Here is a 22140-nt window from a genome sequence, read left to right as displayed (position 1 = left end):
TGCTGAACCATATTAAACCTTTTAATTAAGTGTAAGGAAAAGTGGTCATAAGACAGGAGGTTAAACTCTTGTAGAAAGGAATCTCATTAAAGTGTATTGGGTTGCTCCCATTTCAATGCCTGGTTTTCAGAAGAGATGAGATACAATTATTCTTGCTTACAGTAAAACCAGGATGCTAGCAGAATTCCCTGAGTTCTTGTAAGAACTGATGCTGCTGTTGAAACATTAGATATGATCCAAAGAGAGGAAGTGCTGCCCACGCATGGAGGGCAGGAAAGGTTAGATGTAACTATTCAGTCAATGAAAAAACAGGGGATCCTCACAAAAAGGGTATGAAAATTACTTCATCCACAAACTGTAAACAAACTTATCCTAGCAACAGAATGCATTAAGAGTTGTGTTGACATAAACACCATAATACTTGGGCTTAAGAGCTGTGCTCTTAGTAAAAGTCTGGAAAGCAGTTTGTTCAATGTAGTTCAGTTTGTTCAGTACATTAGTGCAGTGATGCATCTCCAGAAAAACTGTAGAAGGAAAAACATGTCTTTTTATTGAACTTTCTAAGAAACTTATGGCGGCATTAACTAAACACCACGCACCAAGTCAGTCATGAAGTCAACTGAAAAATACAAAAGTTTTGCTAGTCTTATCTGCAGCACTTTATGAGATTTTTCCTCATTGCAGTCTTTTATTTCATATACAGCAGCAGAGAAGTATGGTTAAAAAAAATAATTTAAAGGACTGCAACCCCTTAATGGAGCAAATATGCACAGAGGTATTATAACTATTTCTCAGTGCAACACTGTTTGATGTATCCCAGTCTATTTGTAGCATTTTGGTCCATCTTGTATTTTTTTCATAATCTTCACTACAATTATATGACTTTCTAAAATTACTGTTTCAACAAAAGAAGTATGTTTATGGTAAATATTTTGGCCTAATCTCCCCAAATGTTATTACTAAGGCTGTATTGCCAAACCTCTGCAACAAAAATATTTTTTCAAGGTATTTATGCTATGGTACAGGATGGCATTTTTAAATAGACTGTCTCAAAAATACCTTTAGGTGCACTTCTGGAACCTCTAAAGAGTTAGATAACTCTAAAGTTAGATACACCAAGTGACTCTACAGAGGGCTGCCCCAGGTTCTCTTTTGAGAGCCCTTGTTACAAGGAAATGTGAAGTTTGCTCCTGATGAATAATACCCCCTAGAGGCAACAAGAGCTCTGCTGTTTTCCTAATGATCAGAAGACCTGACTGCACACAGAAACCTTTATATTACCAGAGTAAAAAGTGACAGACACCAACATTATCAATATCTTACTGAAATACAGAATCCATGTTAGCTCAGTGCCAGTTGTCCACATGATCTGTACTTTAGCATGGAAGAGTGAAGAAAAATTGTCTGAGATTTTGTGTACTAGAGATGCAGATTGAGCTTCTCTGACTGGAAGGGATAAAGGATAGAAAACACTTATGTGAGAAGATGTCTTCTTTGTGTTGAATGCCGCTGAGCCATGATTCTGCCCAGATTTGTTTCTGACAATCAATGTGTCTGTTTACAGCTTGCAGATGAAATGCAGTTTCCAATATCTAGAGTGCTTTGTATCTTTCCCAGAAAAATGGATTGGTTTGATGATGTGCAGGTATTGCTAAACACTGGTCACAGCTCCACCACACAATATCAGTAAATCCAATCACTGTTTGCAGAAAGACAGCATTTTATGGAATTTCATTCCCTTTATCAAAGGACACTTTCTGCTTACAAAACATTGCAGTTTAAGTGATTAAAGAACAACTGTATAGAAGAATTTTATCCAATCCTGAATATTACTATCAAATAAAAGAAGTGTAACTGCAAGTCTGGGAATCTAAATGTAGCAAAGGGGGCTGCATATAATTTATTTATTTAAAAGACAATATCTTGGCTGTCTGGAGTCACATTTCCATGAAGTAATCTGTAAAGTAGGTGAAAACAAGTAATTTAATACAAGAAATGCACAGGTCAAAAGTTGAAACAGACCTTCAACTGCATATTAGATCAATAAAAGTCTTAGGTAAAGTCAGTCTGTTAGGTCAGAATAATTAAGTTCTAAGGTCTACCAGGTTGCAAATTACTTCGTATAAAGAGCTGAATCACAGCATTTGGAGAAGTCTAGTACTTGTGACACGTGGGTTTTGTTCTGTCAGTATGAAATACAGTCTTACATGCTTCTAATTTTTGCATCAAATTAAAAAAGGAAAACTTTATTTTCAATAAATAGCTTGTATTCTTTTACAGTTTTATGGATGAAGGTAAAAGCTTTAAAATTAATGCATCAAGCATATATTTAAAATTTAATTGAAGTGATCAATTAGTGTTATACTACTTTTAAGTGTCTTATTAGCAGGCTGGCGTTCACACTTCTAACTGACATAGATAATTCCTATCAAAATAATTATTTTCACAAATTAAGAAAGTATACTTGTGCTTGGATAAAACTATTTCTGACAGCAACATGCCTCGCTTCTGACAACAACATGCCTCATTTCTGACTCCTGAATGTTTTGAACTTGTACAGAAAAACTTGTGTAGACATGTTCAGATCACCTCTCTCAGCCAATGCAAAATTAACTCTTTCCAGATTATTTATGATACTTTTTTTAACCTTCCAAAAATAAGAAGACTGAGGAGTCTCCCTGTTTACTGGTAGATCCAAGGATTAGGCATTGGAAAGCTTTTTTTCCTGCAATTTAAACTTCTTCCTTGTTATTCTATCTTCTATAAAGATGGACAATATCTCTTGCTTTTGACATCGCTAAATATTATCATTCTTTTCCCTTGCTGGTCTTCACCTTCTGCCCTTTGAGTTGAGCAACTGTAAATTCTTTTCATTTCTCTGGAAATAAAATCCTCAGAATTCTATTTTAGATAAGGTTGTTATCTGCTATTCAGGTAGTGCTCACATTTGAACATTCTAGGATGATGTTTATTCTTTTGGTTTGTCTTTTAAGTAACTCAGATTCTTGAATGTGGCCTCCCTGTTGGGACAGTTTCCAAAAAATGTGTGGCAAGCACACAGACCACTTCATGACTTACTGGTAAGGGCAGTTGCATGGAGTTGAGAAATGCAGGTTGCTTTTGAAGGGAAGGGAGGTGAGTTTGTCTTTCACACCCTAGATGAATGCTGGAATTTATACAGAAGAAAACTATGATTGCTTGCACCTCTTGTGAGTTAGCTAACAAGAAAGATATAAAAGTGATAGACAGGTGGAGTCACTGGAAGGATTGGCCAACCTGATTGACTTTTATTATGGAACAGCTACTTTGACAGATGAGTGGAGGGCAGTGGGTATTGTACACCTCGACACCGTCTCTCACAACATCCTTATAGACAAACTCAGGAAATGTGGGCTGGATGAGTGGGCAGGGAATGGATTTGGTAACTGACTGAATAGCAGATCCCAGAGAGTCATTATCAGTGATACGAGATCTAGTTGGAAGCCTGTCATGAGTAGTGTCCCCAGAGGTTCAATATTGGCTTAGTATTGTTTAACTTACTAATCAGTGACTTGCTCAGGAGGTACTCTACTCCTTCATCCAAGTTCGCTGATGCATCAGAACTGGAAGGAGTGGCTGATACCCCAGGGTGCTATGCTTACCCTTCAGAAAGACCTTGACAGGTCGGAGAGAGGGACAGAGAGGTACCTTCTGAAATTCAATAAAGGGAAATGCAGGGTTCTGCATCTGGGTGTGTAGTCCCAGACACCAGCATAGGCTGGGACTGACCTGCTGGAAAGCAGCTCCGCAGAGATGGAAGTCCATGAGTCAGCTTTGTTTTGCTTTTTATCTATAAATGAGGAAATAAGGGAAGTGCTGGATGATTTAATAAAGGCTGATAGGCTCACTTAGTCCAGTAATCGGGTTGTATGACCATTATTCTTACAGCTCCACTGATGTGGTTGGCTGAATACTGGGATCCTTCACCCTTTGTCATATGCACAGCCATAACCTTGCCAGATATATCTCTCTTTCATCCAAAGTATCAATTTGTGCTTATATTTGTTGTCTACTATTTCAAGTGTAGACACACACTCTCCAAGGTTTTTTGCTCATACATCTTAATAATAATCACTATAAACATCACTGTTCTTTGTTGGAGAGATTGCAGGAAGCTATTTTTTATGTTATTGGGTTAACATATTACAGAGCTTCTTCATTATGTCTGAGGTGCCATTCTACATGGGAAATTAATGATAGCCAGTAGGGTGGGTGCGTATCTGCTTTTTATGTAACTTGTCATTTAGGATTATGACACTCTTAGTTTTTTGGCTTTTTTTTAAAGTAAGGATTAACATGCTTGACTTGGAGTTTCTCATTCTCAGATTAAATGGTTAGAATCGCTAATAAACCCATGCTATTTTGCCACACACCTATAGACTAAATAATTAATTTCTTCATAAGGACCTTTTATGACTCTCCTATTTGCATTTATAAAGTGTATGCACACACACACACACACACACATACACACACACACACATATATATATATACATTTATCTTGTAAAGCATACTGCAGTTTTCATCCTCTCAAAGCTTTAGCGTATAGGAAATATTTGAATCTGCAGTCACTCCATGTGTGTACTTGTACTTACTCCCTGTGTGTTAATCTAATCATCCAGAAGCTTGTGACAGTAAGTGTAGAGTGGTTTCCTTGTCTGCAGCAGCATTCTTTCAAAGGGAAGATTCCCTGGTGAATTCATTATTACACAGAAGTCCCACCCCCATGAAACTGCTGTAGACACATAACAGGATTACTGTTCAAGAGTTTACTAGGATGCAAGTAAAATTGTTCCAGTCAGTCAGCAGCAAGCATCTTTGACTAAGGTAGGAAAATGCTTTCTTTTACACACCTCATGAGAACATAAGGAAGTATTTATATTTATTTTGTGTGCACAAAATTACTTTGCATATTACATTATCGGTTCAATTTATATGAAAAAAGGTGTTTTTTTTTAACTTGTCTGAATCTGACTCTATAAAAATAACTTGTTAAGGTTAGTGCATTCACAGTCAGTCAAACAGTAGATGTGAAGGTTGCTTTACTGTTCGGAGAGGATCTATAGTTCAAATATATTTTAAAATACTGAAAGAAGAGCTTCTGTACTTAATAGATCATTAATGATTTTGACAGCTGATATTTGGGGGATTTTTGTTGCTTAACATAATTTCTTTGTTTCTTGTAGTTTCATAGCTGCAAGGAAATGAAAATTCTAGTTTCAAAATACTAGCTGTTGTATAGTATATCTTTAAAAATGATACATATTTTGTCTCTGAATTGGAGTTTTGATAATGGTAGTTCTCAATACTTACAGAAAGGATTTGACACAAATCTTTTAACTTCATTAGCTAATGAATGTGTCAAATGTATTCATGTAATTCTCAGGAAAGAAATTAGCTGGACCTAATACCCTAATGGCTTAGAAGTGCTCTCAAAATGTAGAGCTGCCTAATCGATGGAGTGACAAATGAAATGATCTGTGGCCTGCAAGGTTAGGAGTTAATTGAATGAAGAGACAGTATTGACAGTATTTTATTTTTTTTAACGGTTGCTCATATATTCCTAATGGAAAGCTTGGTTTTATTCTTCCTCAAAGTAATTGCACATTCATCCTTAATTGAAATTCCCAGGTTTTATCTAGCAAATTGCTTTTACTCAGAGTAAGGGTCTTTGGCATTTATACTTTGGAGATTTAAGCTGTCGATGTGATATATAGAGCACCCATTTATAAGTGGCTAAAAATCATTTTAACCTGCACTGAAAATTTTCCTCTACTCTCAGATTCTAAAAGCTTATGTGAGTGCTGGGAAATACCTCAATTTATGTAGTATATTTCATTTTTTTAGATACTGTTTGCTCTCCACATTACTGTATGAGGAAATAGAACACATTTTCATTTTGTTGAAGGTTTTCATTATGTCATTGATAGCTAGATTAAAAAGACTATTTAATGAAATCTAGATTCTTATAAGAGTCCTTGTCCAAATTCTAGTAAGTTTCCTTACTAGGATTCAGACATCAGTAATGTCACAACAAATAATGTTTAAATGATTATCCAGGTCTCAAAAAAAAAAAAAAAAAGGAAAAAAGGAAAAAAGGAAAGCCAGACCACAAACTCTGCACACCTGCTTGTACTCAGTGAAAGCCTGTATCTGCCAATTAGTTCTGGCAACATGATGTCCATGCTTTTTGCAGGGGGTTGGACTGGAGGCTTTTGGATGTCCTTTCCAGCCCAAACTATTCAATGATTTTTGTCCTTTCTTTACTCACCCAGCAGCAGCTACCCTGAATGTCTCAATTTTAGCACCACCTAATACTAGGAAAAGGAGGGAAACAAAGATTCAGAAAAATGTGGTTCAGCTGTAGAAACGTAAATGGCATCATTAGCTCATGTTTAAATAAAGACAGAGTGAAATATAAAATTAAAACAAGCTGGATAGGAGTTTGGCCTGAGGCAACAGCATCACCCTATGCTTTACCACAGGGGTGGTTGATGAACTGACACCATTGGCAATGTCATGATCAGTAATAGGTGTGAAGGTATGCCCAAACCCTGGGATATAATTTTAATATGGAGATATCTGAAGATATCCAAGTTGTAGAAGGAGACGATGTCTCAGTGATAACCATATACCACAAAAATTACTGCCACTGAAGAGCTTGGCAGCCCTGGTTTCACCCTTCAGACCTAGGACCTCTGACCTAAACATGCTGAGAGTCACTGTGCAGGGGCACATGGACACGTGTCGAGTAGCCTGACAGGCAGACTGCTTTTGATGCCTGTGGTTTTGGGGAGTCAGTTATGCTAAGTCCAGAAAACAGTAGTTAACTAAGCATGTACTGAAAGCTTGTTATACTATAGATATGTGATAAATAATTTTCTTCATCACTTAAAGCTTTAAATTTTAGCTTTAAACAGGGGATAAAGTGTTGATAATGAACTAGAAACTGTTTCTCAAATACCAAGTTCTTTTTAGGACATCTCTGTAGCACATGAATTTTCAGCATGTTCTGGGATTGTATGAACTTTAGACATGATTCTGCTATTTCAGAGTCCAGCTCTTACCTCCAGGGCTCTTGAGCAAGGGCTTATTAATTTTCAGCTATTTGGTTTCAGGGAGGTATTGTGCAATGCAGCAATATGAACAGTGTTCTCCGCTGATACAAACCTGATACAACCAAAGCTATCCTGAGTAAATAGTTCTTTTCTTTCTTGATTCAAATAGAGTTTGGACATATTCCACACTAATAGGACTGCTTGCTAGCTTCAGTGGGCCTTAATCTATAATCACACTTTGGCTATTGCTGAAATATTTTTATTTTTACTACAGCATTTGGACCTCTGTTTTCCCCCACAAATCTCACTTGTTCTCCTGTGCTTAACACATACGAACTGAGCAGGTCCCCTCCTTTCCTTCAGCTTGGGAACAAAAACAGCTTAGACATCTCAGAACTGTGCAGTGAAATAAAGTCTGCATCCTTTGAAACTTGACAATGAACAATAACCTGTCCTTTTCTTCTCACATTTAAATGTCATCCATATTTAATATCTGAAAATGTTTACACTGCTTGCTTTATCTGTTTGGGTTTTTTTGGTTTTGTTTCCCACTGTCCCTCTCTGAAACAAAGCTTAAAACATCCGGGTGCATGATTTGGACCTGGGATGGGTTTCCAGAGTAAGGAGTAGAAAGAAAGAAAATGGAGGAGGAGAAGAAAGTGTCTAGAACCTGTATTCACAAAGAGTTATTACATATAATTCATGGTTTTGTAGTTAGAAAAGTATAAAGAAAAGTAACTTGCTCTGACCAAAGTGCAATCTGACTGTATGGTGAGAATATAAATCCACATCTTACAAATTTAGGAGGGATAAAATACACAGACATATTGTGTGGGGAGAGAGGGAAGGACAAATCCTTCATTGCCTGGCAAAGAAGGAACCTGCATTTCTGCTTTTCTTCACTGCAGAATGAGCTGCTATCCTGTCCCTGCTACACAAGTCTTACAGTAGGATAAAGTAACTTGGCCAAAAGTGACGTCATTATGAAATTGCCTTCTGCAATCCCTTTTCTTGCATTTTTAATACTGTGTAATAACAATTAAAAACCAGAGGGCACTGTGAAGTGCAGTTTGGAAAAGGAGAAAAGGGCGGGATTTTTGGGACGGGATTTTTGGGAAGAAATTTTGTTTTGTTTTGTTTTGTTTTGTTTTGGGTTTTGTTTGGGTTTTTGCTTTTTAATGTGTAAGAGTTTTTGCTTTTTGGCTTTTTGTTTTTTGTTATATCCACAGTCCAGGAAAAAGCTGCTTTGGTCATGTTGTTAGAAGGTAAGAGGAAAATTAATAGCAGAAACTTTAACACAATGTTGCTAATATTATGTTCCTAATCACCTCAACCACTTTTTCATTAGAGAAGCAGGTTTGAGCTCTTAAAATTCCTTCATTCTGGGTTTCTGAAATAAGTCCATGCTGTCTCTGATAACATTGCCACAGAAGCAAGGCTTGGAGCATGATAGAGTGATTTTTTTTTCTCCACTTCTTCCTCTATTGAGAGCTGGTGAAAAGAGGGAAAATATATACAGGAATAGAGATTTTACTGATAATGTCATGCAGAGCCTTGAGGACAAACAGTGATCATAGAATATACTGATAGCATCTTCTTAATAACTCCCCTATATCTGCTCATACTGACCTGGCTAGTAGCTGGTAGCTAATAAGGCTGCTAATTTGCTGGGTCTGATAAATGCACCTCTGAATGACAGAGGGAGTTCTCATGCTAATAGTTGGCTTTATAAATGCTTATTGCAGATCACTGGAAAAAAATCCCTTTGTTTTGCTGAATATTCTGATTTCAGTATATATTTACAAAATTACAGTATCATTCTTTCCCTTTGTCTTTTACTTTCCTAGGAGTAAATCATATAAAAATTAAGATAACTAGTACAAAGAAACCTCTTTGGCACATCTCTTTGCTCTTACATCTTGTTTTTCCCATGTTATTTCTCTTCTCTTGATTTCCCTTTAGGGAGAAAAAAACGCAATTATAAATGCCAGAGACAAAATTACTTGTTAATGTAGCAATTGGTCTGGAAATATGTAGCGATTCAGTAGCTTGTGGCAAGTGGATGTGCCTAAGCTACACCTAGTGTTTTTGTCTCAGTCTGGGGTACCTAGTTGCCTCCTAAGCATTTGAAAGAGGCAGTCTTTGAAAGAAAATGGATCTTCTCACCTCAGTGGAATCCACTCTATAACCCCAAAAAGGCTAGTAGCTGTGTAGAAGAGCATGGAAGAGTAGCATAGCATATAGCTAAAGAATATTTTGGGGAATCCTCTTTTTCATTAGAAATTCTCAATAAAATAGAAATAAGATGTTCATGTGGTTGAACAGTGCACATAGAGCCATAACAAGAGAGGAGGCAGCAGTAGCAAGAAAACAATTGGCACTTCACCAAGATTCCTCCTTCAGTAACTACTGTCTGTATAGCAGGGACCTCTCTCCCCTCTATTAATCTTTGTTCTGACATAAGTTAACTTCATAGTAATTCTTTAGAACCCACCACAATTAAGTATTTATCTTTTAAGTAAATTTCTTTTGTGATATAACCGTTGACGCAGTACAAATACAGAACTATGAATTAGGAGTCTCTATGTGCTACTTGATGTCCTGTGATTACAATCAAAAAAAGTTTTTCATGGCTTGATAAGGAAATATTTTATTTTCTATTGTGTATGGATTTATATCACCAAAAAATCAAATGAATGGGAAAGCTTACAAGATTTCAACCTTGTTTTCTTAGCAAAAATCTGTAAGGTAATGCAGTACTTGCAACGTAAATTTTTCATATGATTGTATATTATATAGATGTACAAAACAGGTGTCAAATGTAGAAAAAAAGTGTGCTACTTAAAACATATATAAAGATTTCTACTTTGTTTTTACAATATAAACATGAGCATAGAAAAGCATATAGCTGCAAATTCAGATATGGATACATATATACAGTATATATATATATGTATAAATGTAAGTATACATACATAAATCTCCACAGAAAGTTCTGGAATTACCTTCTGTTTTATATATATATATATATTTTTTTTTATATATATGTATGTATATATATGACAATTCCGATGTGTATTTACACAAAGGTGAGACTCATTCTTGAGTCTTTTGAAATGCAAAAATATCTTTGAAATGCAGTACTGTTCATTAACTACTTAAGAAAGATGTACTTTCAAAAAGATGGCTTGAGAGTGTATAACAATCTATATTGATGCATAAGGAGAAACGAGGTAGCTATTAATTGTCTAGGTAATAATTCTTTTAATGTATTTGTAGTTTTGCCATGGTTTTATTTACTTGACTTCCATGTAGTAAAGTCCTGTCAAAAGGTTTCTCACTGGTTTAGCAATCAGTCTGGATAATTCAGCTACAGTGTTAATTCTATTTAGATTCAACTAATGCTACTGAAATTTATCTAGCTTTATTTGTCCTTGTGTTCACTTAATTGAAAATGCTATTGACACAGCAAAGATCACACAAGTGTAATTATGTATATCTTTCTCAAAATTGGTGTAATGTAGGGTAATACTTTTTCAGCCAGCTCTCTGATACTCGGAGTTTGTGCCTTGGCTTTATATCAGTAAAGTACTAAGGGTATCCTGCCTGATCAGAAGGAACAAAAGTAATTTTCTAGAGAGTTTCAGAGACCATTTGGCATCTAATAGATTAATAGAAGCCTAGGTATGGGATAGACAGGAATCTAGAATTTCATTATCCAGAGTTTTCCCATAAATGAATGCACTTGCCAGCACAGATTCTTTGTTCATAGATCTAAACTGAGGTAAATTTGTGTCTGAACCTCACTTTCCTATTTTAATTGTAGTTTTTAAAAGGAAAGCCTTCACAAATACCAGTAATGGAAACATGGCATACACACTCTCCATTCTCTCTGTAAGAGCTGTTCACAAGAGAAGAGCCTTGAATGTTATAGAGAATATAGCTATATATAAGATTAAAATTTGGTTGTTTTATCCTGCAATATTCTGGATTTCATGTTGGATTTCATATAGTTGCCAGTCATGTTGAGTTCTTTCAAACACAGTTAATGGATTCTGTTTGATAGAGCTACAGCACAGTATGGGCTTACTCCTGGCAGTTCTTTACATTGACATGTCATTTTTCAAGTTTTCCCTCAAAGTTATTCTACTGGCTCCCCTTGGCTCTGGACTTTGATCAAGCTGAGCAGGTGAGCCTTTGGACAGGTTGCTGTCAAAATGGTGAAGGCATTTCCCACCTTTACCTAGGAAATGCTCTAAGTAAATTGTCAGCTCTTGCTGCTCCTATTTTCCCCCTCTATCTCTCACTTGCTGATTGGGATTTGGTCACTCTACTCAGGTTACCAGTCACAGGCCAGAGACACACAAACTGTGATATGTAGTTGTCAACTGGGCTTCTGACTAGCACTGATCTATGCCTCTGCAGTTCATTGGTCTGAGGAAGGCATATGGCTGTCAATTTTTAAAAAATAAAGCCATAAAACCACAAAAATCCACAAATCATAGCTTGATTCCAGACTTTGTGAGTAGAAGGACAACTGTATTATTATAAACTAGGTCATCTAGATTTTGTGCAAACATTGATCAAAATACTCTACTGCTAAATAGTTATTTTCTTAAATGCTATCTTATTCTAACAATCTGAGTCTTTGTCAAGGGTGGGAAAAGGATTGTGAGAAGAATAAGAAGAATTATTTTGATTCTTGAAATAAATGAGGAAGAAAATAATATACCATTAAGATATTGGGTGCATCTTTTCTTTTTTGTTTGTTTGGTTGTTTTTTTCCTTGATGTCAAGACACAGATCTGTTATTTTGACATAGAAGAGAAGCATTTTCTTCCTTTCTTATCCAAGAGTTGTCAAATAAATCTCTTGTGAGGTGAATCTAATGTTTGCAGAAAAGCAGTTCCTGTAAGAAGCATCCAATTAGCCTACTTATGTCACTTAGTACTCTGTGCTTTAATGTTCTCTGACTATAGATTAGTTTCTGTGCTCTAATTCCTGCCATTAATATTCACCCACCATAATCTTGCTTTGCTATGCATTATTTATCAAGTTTAAAAAGTGTTATAACAAGTTTAACTAGGTAACAGGCAAAAACTGTTGTCCAAAAAGTGTTTTTAACCTGAAAAGTTCACACACTGAAGAAGATGTGAAAAATGTTATTTAAAATGAGGCAACTTTACAGATAGTGGGGACGTGTTCTTTGTTCAGGTTTTTTCCTGTCTGTACAACCATCTGGTTCTTCAAATGCTAAGAATGAGACTAAATTTCTATACAATTTAATTTTAAAAATATTTAAAAGTTGGAAATTTGAAAAAAGAATGGAGGTTGTAGCAAGGTGTGGGTCAGTCCCTTCTCCCAGTTAACAAGAAATAGGACAAGTGGAAATGGCCTCATGTTGTACTGGGAAGGTTTAGATTGATTGCTGGGAAAAAATTCTTAATGGAAAGGGCTGTCAAGCACTGAAACAGGCTACCCAAGGAAGTGGTGGAGTCAGCAGCCCAGAATTTATTTGAAAGCCATGTAGACATGATCTGGTGGTGGATTTGGCAGGGTTGATGGTTTTACAAATCTATTAGTTAGTCTATGACATTTGCTAAATAGTTTTGATAAATGAAATTATTTTCATAACAAAAATAAATTTTAGAAGTTTGATTTTCAAGAAGGATATTTGGATTGGGTAAAAGAACAGAGTATGCAAAATGCCAGTGGGGATTACAAGCTTTTACAAGGGCATTGGATTAGGGAGACAATCCCTGAAAAATATGTTGAGAGTGTTTTGTTGTACATTTGATCTGAGACCTCAAATAATGATAATCATGAAAGACAAGGAAACAAGGACTTACACTCCTATGAATATAATGCAACTCTCTTGTGGAAAGGGGAACAGTTGCCTTCTGAGAACAGGGTAGAAATCTGGGCCAGCCAGTTAAGTGACAGTTTAAGATAAGTACATTGCTGTTTTCAGGAATTTAAAATTTTTCATGAGTTCCTTCACGAATTTTTAAATTTTAAAAGTTACGTATTTGAATATTCAACTAAAAGTAAGCAAGATTGCCACTGTTGCATCAAGTATCCGTTATATATCAAGTGAAGAGCAAGCTAGTTTTGTAAACATGTCAAAATTGTTATGTGGAAGAATAATTTGACTAAATACTTACTCATATTTAAGTGGGTGACATGGTTCTACATATGAATAAGTAGAGAAAAATATGTAACCTGCATATATTCTATACATATATATAGAGAGAGAGAGAGAGAAAGAGAGAGGAACTGTATAGTTTTCTTTTTTAAAGAATAATCTAATCATTAGAGCAGTAAAGTGGATACCTTTGGATACCTATTCTGTTCTTTGTCTTATTTCAGGCAGAAGAATATTAAATGTTTACAGCAGTTACAGCTGTAGTACCCATCAGTACCTGTATTTTTTCATAAATTACGTGGCTGGTGATTCCATTGATCAGGGACACTACAGAAGGTTTAACCTCATCACATATAATCTAAAAGTTCACATTTCCATCAAAAATTAAGGGATCTGAGCTGAAGGGACTGTGGGAAGCTGGACCCACAGTAGCATTCCTTTTATTGTATTTGCTTTGACTGGAAAAAAAGATTCTGGTTCAGAATATCTGATATTTGAGGAAAAATAAATTATTTGGAGAAACTGAATAAAGTTTTCTGGTCATTAGTTAAACTTTAAACTCATAGAGTAATATCTTGGAGCTGATGTAATGCATGAGTTGAGGGAAATTCTAAATTGCTGGAAGATATTGTCATAGACTTATTCACATTTGTGGTTAGGAATACATCTAATGTTGACTTTGTAAAGCCAGTTGGTTTCTCTGAGTCACTTTTAAGACGCTTGGTATTCATATGACAGTGAATTTGATTTTTACTGATTCCTCTATTTTCTTCAGCAAATAAATTATTTATTACACATTATGTAATATATTGCCCTAAAACATCAGTTTAAAATTATAAAATTAGAAACATTGAATTTCTATATATGTGGTAGTCAAGTACTCTCCAAATGGAGTAAAACATAAACTTGTTATACAGTCACACCATTAAACCAGTTAAGGAATTAAAAGATTTGTGTTACTTCATTTATGAAGATGCAAACATGTTTTGTGCAGAAACATTCCTTATTCTTTACCCTACTTCTCCCATGAAACATCTGCTTTAATGTCATATTTATGCTTCAGTTGATCAAATTCAAAGTTTTTTAAGATTTAGGTATATAATCACGGAGCACAAATGAAAGCAGATCAGTGATGCCTGGAAATGCAAGACTTTATGCTTCCCCTGTGACCTGCAGTGCATCCTGTGAATCACTCATTTTCTAAGTATTAACCTAAAATTATTTTTTTTATAAAATATATCCTCTTAGTTCCTTTTTATCTGTTTTGAACTAAAACATCAAAAACCACACTTTGTTTTCTCTGCAACACAGCCGTAACTAATGCTACTACTAGAACTAAAATGGGAGGAGATTATCTGCCTGGACTGAATAGATTTTATTATTGAGGTATATCTATAACTCTTACCATAAACCCCAAGTCTGTACTAGTAGGTGACTGTGATGCATATGTGGGTATATAAGGGACCAAACTTTGCTTTTTCTTGTCAGCTCCATGAGACTCATACAGCAGATGCTTCTGTCTCTGTTCATAACTGGCAGCCTTGTGACCCTGAAATTCTAAGCTTGTTTTCATGGGACATCTAGATCACCCTGCAGTCCCACTGATGAGGAGGTCTTATCTGGTTCAGCAATGGAGAGAATCCTTTGCTTCTCAAAGGATTACATCTTCTTGTGCAATGCTCAGCAATGCTCTGGATGCAGAGGGGCTAAGCAGCATAGGAAGATGGAAAGTGTTGGTTTCAATGCTGTTTCCAATTAGGTTTGATAAAGAATTGTATACAAAAGCAGCAGTCAAAGTTAATGGGGAGCTGCTTTAGAAGAGAACAGATGCTGAAGTCAGGTTTATGTTCCAGGTGATTGGTATAATATGCTTCAGGAAATAATGCGAGAGACAGCAGAGCATTCTAAACAATGTTCCCTGCATAATTTTTCTGTGCTTTTTATGCGTGGGCTTCATCATTCTGTGGAACATCTGGCATGCTGCAGTTCTGAATGTACCTGTACCCTTCCTGGGAGAGAAGCTGTGGCTGAACTGAGACATTTATCATTAGCATTTGATGTATACTGAAATAAGGCATGCACTTCTTACCCTATTAGTCCTTTTCTATTTGGATGGAACTTGGAAATGACTTGAAAATCCAAGGAAATATTTTTAAAGGTATTTTGTATCTTGTATTTTTAATTTCTCTCCTTCTAAATTCTGCCAAAAAAGCATGAAGCAAATTAAATCGGAGTGATTTTATATGTGTTTCCCAAAACTTACAAGAACTACTGGTTGAGGGCTAATGTCCTCCTGCCCTTGGTTTTGAGGATCTCTATTGCCTACTCCTGGTATGCTGAAAGGTCTTCCTGCCATGTGCCTTTGCTGTGCTAAAAACCATCAAATAGGACAGGACTGACAGATACAACAGGACAGTGGGGGTGATTTAATTAGCAATGAGCTACAGGCTTTTTGTGGGACAGTTACATCTTTTTGCTATGTTTTTTGATTGTGTCCTCATGACATGTCCTCCAAATGAAGTGTTCAGCATCTTCTGAGCAATCTGGTGTTTCTTTTTGCTGTTGCGGGACTAGGTCTCTGGTATTGCTGCACTTTGGGATACATCACAAGAGAACATGACTGCAGCCTACAGCCTCTGCAGTCACTCTGAAAATTCCAATATTCCTCTCACCATGCCATTAGTCATTTTTTCCATGAAAGCCCTCGCACCATTTTCAATGGGGTAAAGAAATAATTTGAATCTAGAGACTGCAAATACACTTGCAGAGAAGATGTATTTGACAGCATACTACGCTCTGGCATTAGCCCTCTGTACTAAAGCCCTGCTGGGGAATTTCACATGAGTTCTGTCAGTATTTTGGGCAATTTATCTACCATTTGAGAAAAGACTGATGATATAAATTATATCCTTTTTTTATGCTTTAGAGTCCTTTTTTTTCTGAGCCCTTGAGATAAACAGATAGGTAGACAGCTGCCGTGCCACATTGTTGAGGTGACCAGCAGCAAAAGTTCAGGATAACAAAATTTTCTCTGGTGAAGGTCTCAACAGAGCTCACCTCAGAACTGCAAAGCAATGTGAAATCTTTCCAAGCAGTTCAGAAGCACACATCTCTCAGTGTATGAAAGATCACTCAATCTGATGGCAAAATGCCAAAACATTTGGTGCAGACAGTGCAATAGATATGTGGTTTAATTTCAAGGTAGTAGTGCCATCACAGTACTTAGCAATACCTAGTCCAGTTTTAGCAATCTGGGCTACTTTTAACAGAGGAAGAAGAAGACATTAAAACTTCTGCAACATAAATAGTACCATGAGTCCTCCTTGTTTAGGATGGCAGCAGGCAGTCTTCCAGGACAACACACTAAAGAAAAATAAGGAATTTATTCATTACTTCCCATTGGCAAGCAGAGGTTTAGCCATTTCCTATAAAGCAGGCCTTCAGAAAATATAACAGCTACTTTGGAAGACACATACCATAACCATGTCCCCCCTTCCCCCTTATTTCCCTGAGTTTTTTACTTTTGAGCATGATGTCACATGGTATGGAATATCCCTTTGGTCAGTATGAGTCAGCTGTCTTCTCCCAGCTCTGCTTTTTGAGGGAGGCAGAGTAAGGGGGGAGAAAACCTCAGTGCTGTGTAAGCGCTGTCCAGCCACTGCCAAAACATTGGTGTATTGCTGTGTTATCCACATGGTTGTGGGGGTTTTTTCCCGCTTTAGGAATACAAGAAGTTGTGTAAGCATGAAGTAATGCTGTTGATAGAGCTTGGTGTCATGCTCAGGCTTGCTGAGGGTGTGCTCAATTCCACTGTCCATGTCACCAACAAAGACATTAAATGATGCCAGTTCCAACACCTACCCCTGAGGAAAAACACTTGTCAGTGTTCCCCCTTGGACTTCGTGCTGCCAAATGCCACTCTGAGTGCAACCATCCAGACAGTTCTCTTTCCACAGCATGGTCTGTCCATCAAATCTGTAACGTTCTGGTTTAGAGACAAGGATGTCATGTGGGACAGTGTAAAATGCTTTGCACAAGTAAAGGTAAATGTCAGTCACTCTTCCCCCATCCACTACCTCTATATCCATCATAGAAGGCCGCCAAATTTTTCAGGCACAATTTGCCTTTGGAGAAGCCATGTTTGCCATCACCCATCACATCTTTATTTTCCGTGTGCCTTTACAATAGTTACCCAGAGGATCTGATCCATGATCTTGGCAGGCATAGACATGAGACTGACTGACTTGTAGTTCTCTGCTTGTGGATATCTTGCTGCTGAAATGTTGCAATTAAAACACACAGAGAAAACACTATTTAGAGATGTTTTATGACACACCTTTCATGTATTATAAGAATTAATTCACAATCCCAGTTCATTAAATTGGTTTGCACTCTACACAAAGAGGATACTGTTGTTTCAAGTTTGAGTAGATGAAACAAAAAGGAAGTGATCTGCTTGCTGATAAAGACAAAAGGCTGGGTAGGATGTACCATGTGGTAGGAAATTATTACTATGAAGCGGGTCAGTTTGAGAAACTAGAAGAGCAGTAAAGAGCTTCTGTAGAAGGAAAAACAGAAAAGCAGGTAAGGACAGATAAGAGCATTTTATGACTGTTTCTTAGGTTCAGGCAGAGAACTTTTTAGAGCACAGAAGGAGAATGTGATTCTATATAAATCCTGCAATCTAGCTGGTCCTTTACCACTTATACCATATGGAATCTGCTGTGGTACTTTTCAGAGTACAATCCGGAAAAATAAATGAAAGATATTAACTTAGCATAAGACCACTTATAATAGAATCTATTGTATCAAAAGATAACAGCTACCACCTGACACATCTGGGGAAGTGGGTAGGTATGTCCACTTTGAGCTCTATGGTACAGCTTCTTGCATAGCAGGGAAGTCTTGGCTCTTAGTCAGTATTTCTTTTTCAGAGTCAGCAGAAGCCGTCTTCATCTTTTCTTCCTTTTCCTAAATTGGTCATATCTGCTCAAACCTCAACCTGCAGTGTGTCTCACAGCAAAACCTTCCTAATGTGGGTGGATGATGGGAATATTTTTATGGCTAGATTCTCATTCTTGTTGAAATCAATGCTTTTGATTTGACAATAAATTATATCCTGGTTATGACCCCATCCTTTTAGCAGCTCTCTTGAGTCTATTTTGGTTCTGTTTCATTTCAGGAGCTTACTGAATCTGAATGTTCTTAGACTCTGTGGAAATTTATCTGCAGTAAAAGTTGCGAACTTCAGTGTCAGCATAATCCAAAGCATAATATTTGCTTTTAGAGCAGGTACCCCTCATAGTCTAGTCTTGGCTGTAAATTAAGATGTAAAGAGATAGGTGGCATCCAGTTTTGACTTTCAAAGAGGAGAGACTATTCTTGGACATAGATTAATCCACTCTACAGGGATTGAATAACTATTGGATGATAGCTGGAGGCTGCACAAACATAATTACCTACCAATTTCATCTGCAGTGTTCTTCCTGCACTTTCAAACACGGAATAAGACTGTAAATTGATAATAGCATGTGTGATATCTGAACTGAGAATAATCTGAGTTGCACATATCTGACTATTCATGTCCTCATGTAAATCTCAAATAAATGAAATAAATTCACACTGTTTTTCCTCTGGGATGTAGTGGCAGAGCAGCACATGGAGAATCAGTTTAAACTTTGGTCTCAAGATAGCTTCAAATGCCAACTGCATCATTACAACACTGTTGAGTGGGACACATCATACAGGTGGGCAGGACCAGGTTCAGCATGATTCTTTAGTATTTGGTTGTTTTGAAGTTTTTATTATATATTTTAGGTATCTTTCTTTATATTCCTAGATTCTGTCTTTCTTGAAATCCTTATCCTCCTTAATAAGTTAGTGATGGTTTATTAATCATGTAATGGTTTGGGTTGGAAGGGACCTTAAAGACAATCTTGTTCCAAAGTTCTTGCCATGGTCTTCCACTAGACCAGGTTGCTCAATGCCCCATCCAACCTGCCTTTGAACTCTGTCAGGGATGGCGGATCCACAACATGTCTGAACAACCTGTTCCGTTGCCTCATCACCCTTAAAGGTAACACCTTCCCTCCTTTTGCTGTTTGACTTTACTACATCTCTGGGTTCTTTGCAGTCAGCAGAAAGAACAGATTCACACATGCAACACGGTTTTACAAAACACTTTGCAAGAGATTGGAACAGAAGATTATTTTACCCTACAGGGTGAATGAAATAGAGATTTATTGTTTTTTCCCTAAATGCCCTTTTATTGAGGCTGCATTATAATTAAATCATTTTGCAATTGTCACCTCATCTTATGCTTTCTTAGTTTTTGTAGATAATATTTTTAGAACTCTACATATTACTTATATATTCCTCAGATGGCAAAAATACATACTTATCTCAATCCTTCTCTTGACATTTCCAGTCTCCTTTGCAATTCTTGACTTTTTTCCTCTGAATTTTCTTGAATTTGCTAACAATCTTGTGACAACAATGCACCAAAGTAGTTTCTGACTCCACTATTTTGGCTGTATGACTTTGAGGGGAAGGGTTATCAAGAATAAACTATGCAGGAACATGCTTAAAATCCAATGGGATGGGAAGATTTTTTACTGGTTTCCACTTTTTCCATACTGACCACATGGGACTCTGACCAGTCAGACTGAAGTCTGTTTGAAGCAGTTAGAAAATGCCTGTATCTTAGTCATACTGGCTGGCCACCCACAAATCCTCAAAAAAATTCTTTAAACTTCATCCACCGTTTTTATTGTCTTGAGTCCAACAAATGGAATGATCTGGCTATTAGTCACAGATGTCTGTGCTACTTCATATTGCGTGTGGGCATTGCCCAGATGTTGCCTGTACATGAGCTTTTTGGACTTCCACAGTCCAAAGGGGGAAAGGGAGAAGACACACCAACACACATGTATATATATAAAAGTTCACTTGTAAGTGAGCTCATCCTCCAGTATTTTTTGATGATGGGCTTTGGAATGATTTAGCGAGGCAGTTATATTTAGGTATATTTAACTTTTTGTGGGCATGCAGACAAATATTTGCTATAGCTCTATTTCACCTTTCACATACTATAGTATATTAAACCACAAAACCACACTGCATAGTTAAAGGGTGGATATTTAACATTATGCTCTTGTTGGAATAGATGTGTTTGAGAAGGGATGGGGGGTGGTTTTGTGTGTGTTTTTTTGGTTTGTATGTTTTGGGTTATTTCCTTGCAACTGTGCATGCCTAGTAGAAACTTTGTTTCAACATTAGAATTTTATCATTGGTGACACTGCAACTCAAGGGTTCAATTACACTGGACAAAATTACAAAATATCATCCCAATTTTATGGTGGCTCTGAAGATGGCAATGCATCAAGGCTTTTTCTCATTCAACATAGGAACTTAATGCAGAAAATATTAAAACATGCCATTCTGTGTTTATTTGCAAAAATGTTTGATGTGAATATTGTTCATACTGAATTTTTATGAACACTCGGAAAAAAAAATCAAATTCAATACCAGTAACCTACATTACAGCTACAACTAATTAGTTAGTACTAATTGGTACCAATCTTAATATGTATCTGTAGTTGCCTCAGAGATTGCTTCATTGAAGAAACAACATGGGACAAAGTATTTCCTCATTAGGTTGTTGGTGCCTTAAAATTTGTGTCTTTGGCTCCCGTTTCTTGAGTTAAGTGTCATTGCCTAACAGGGAAATCCAAGAGAGAGGAAATGCTTATATTTAGTAGAAGAGACCTTATTAGCCTGCAATGTTTTCTGTAAAATTCCTGCATTCGCCTCAGGAAAAAACACTGCTAGCAACAGCTCACTTACTTTTACTTTTGCATCATTTACAGCTTTCATTCTTGTGACACATTCTTAAGTCATTTCTGCTGCTGTCTTCTGACACCCTCACTCTCCTCAAATAATTTCCTTGTCAGACTCTCAAGACCTTTAAAATACAGCAGTATCTATTGATACCAACCAAGTGTCCTCTTAGAATCAGTCACAGACTCCTGCTGATGTCATCAAAACTTATTTTCTTTGCCAGGAAATTCATCAATCAATAAACTCAAATTCAGGAGGCAGAGATAGGGAAATTTATTCCATACAGTATGCTTATTTGCTATATTTATATTGGTTTTGTGTATTAAAAAACCTAGGCCATGGAGGTAAGTTTCTACCTACCTGGACTTACCTTGAATCTGGAATTAATTTGGCAGTGCATGTACTTTTATATTTCCACTAATACCTATTCTAAAACCCTGAGTGGTTCAGGAACACAGTGTCTGCTGAAATTTTCAGTTAAATCATTAAAATATGTAAAACTTCTCTAAAATATCTTCGGTGTTGTAAAACTTAATGGGGAAAAGTTTCCTTTGAAATTACTTTTTTTAGAACTGAATCATTGCTAATAGCATAGGAGGCTAAAGGCTTATTGTTCTTACCTCACTAAAAACTCCAGTAATACAAAAAACTATGAAGCTAGACATTACACTGAATATTGTGCTATCACAGAGCTCTCTCCATCTTATCTTCCAAACTGCTAATAGTACCTTACTCCCTAAACTGAATTGCATTCCTAGCCTTGTATTTTGAACAATACTAAAGGCTTTGTGCAGATGTCTTGAAAGTATGTTTTAAGAGATGACAGAGAAAAAGTATTTGTTAAAGTGCATAATATGTATTACATTTCCATTATTAATTTGTATTTTTTTGACTAAACACCTTTTAAAAAATCTGTGGCTTCATTCTACCGAATGGTAACCAGTCACATCAACTGCATCACATGACAAACTGGCATATGATTACCAGAAAAATTCATAACTTCATTGCCAATCTATGATTTATGTCACAGAATCATTCTACATTAGACATTATTTTG

Source organism: Geospiza fortis, unplaced genomic scaffold (genome assembly GCF_000277835.1).
Source record: "Geospiza fortis unplaced genomic scaffold, GeoFor_1.0 scaffold40, whole genome shotgun sequence".
NCBI lineage: Eukaryota > Metazoa > Chordata > Aves > Passeriformes > Thraupidae > Geospiza > Geospiza fortis.
Note: the sequence above shows the minus strand (reverse complement) of the source record.